A 1743-nucleotide genomic window follows, 5' to 3' on the forward strand; every position below is an offset into this window, starting at 1 on the left:
GGGACAAAGGGACAATGGACAAGGGGATGGACAAAGGGACAAAGGGACAATGGACAAGGGGACAAAGGGACAATGGAGACAATGGGACAAAGGGGATGGACAAGGGGACAAAGGGACAATGGGGACAAAGGGGGATGGACAAGGGGACAAAGGGACAATGGGGACAAAGGGGGATGGACAAGGGGACAAAGGGACAATGGGGACAAAGGGGGATGGACAAGGGGACAAAGGGACAATGGGGACAAAGGGGGATGGACAAGGGGACAAAGGGACAATGGACAAGGGGACAAAGGGACAATGGGGACAATGGGACAAGGGGGATGGACAAGGGGACAAAGGGACAAGAGGATGGACAAGGGGACAAAGGGACAATGGACAAAGGGATGGACAAGGGGACAAGGGGACAATGGGGAGAAGGGGAGAAGGGGACAAGGGGACAATGGGGACAAGAGGACAAGGGGACAGGGTGACAAGGGACAAGGGACACTGGGGACAAGGGGGCAAAGGGACAAGGGACAATGGGACAAGGGGATGAGGGGACAAAGGGACAAAGGGGACAAGGGAGGATTTGAGCTGGGGACAGGGAATTCTGACAGGGGAGGTGAGGATGGGGACAGGAGGGGATGTGGGGACACATGGAGAGGACATGGGGACACATGGAGAGGACATGGGGACACACGGAGGGGACAAGAAGGGCCACAGGGCCAGGAGGGGACAGGAGGGGACATGGGGACACCAAGGATGCCCCGTGCCCCATTCGTGCCTCAGTTTCCCCACCCAGCCCAAGGACAGGAGAGCACAGCGAGGGGGCTGGGGGTGGCAGGGTGTCCCCGAGGTGTCCCCGAGGTGTCCCCGAGGTGTCCCACCTTGTTGGGCTGCGCTGTCCGGCGCAGCTCCTCGATCCAGCGGTCGCGCGCCCGAAGGAGCGGCTGCAGCCGGGGGTGATCACCTGGGGACAGAGGGGACACTGAGGGGACAGCGAGGGGACAGGGACACTGAGGGGACAGCGAGGGGACAGGGACACCGAGCGTGACAGGACACTGAGGGGACACTGAGGGCGATGGGGACATTGAGGGGGACAGGGACATTGAGGGGACAGAGACGGGACACCAAGGGACAATGAGGGTGACTGGGACATCAAGGGGGACAGGGACACCGAGGGGACATTGAGGGGACACCGAGGGGACATTGAGGGTGATGAGGACATTGAGTGGGACAGGGACATTGAGGGACACTGAGGGTGACGGGGACATTGAGGGGACCCTTTTTGGGGTTTAGATGCCATTTTGACAAGGACAGGGACAGGAGATGGGGACGGGGGACAGGGACAGGGACAGGGGACAGGGGACAATGACAGGGACAGGGACAGGGGACAGGGACAGGGACAGGGACAGGGATGGGACAAGGATGGGGACAGGGACAGGGATGGGGACAGATGAGGGGACAGGGACAGGTGACAGGGACAAGGGACAGGGATGATGACAGGGAGGTGACAGGGACAGGGTTGGGACAGGGATGGGGACAGTGAGGGGACACGGGATGTGACAGGAATGGGACAGGGATGGGGACAGGTGACAGGGACAGAGAGGGGACAGGGACAGGTGACAGGGACAGGGGGACAAGGGAGGTGACAAGGCCAGGTGACAAGGCCAGGTGACAAGGCCAGGTGACAAGGCCAGGTGACAGCGGAGGTGACAGGGCAGGTGACAGGTGACAGGGGAGGGGACAGGGAGGGGACAAAGA

The sequence above is a fragment of the Geospiza fortis genome, unplaced genomic scaffold (assembly GCF_000277835.1).
Source record: "Geospiza fortis unplaced genomic scaffold, GeoFor_1.0 scaffold209, whole genome shotgun sequence".
NCBI lineage: Eukaryota > Metazoa > Chordata > Aves > Passeriformes > Thraupidae > Geospiza > Geospiza fortis.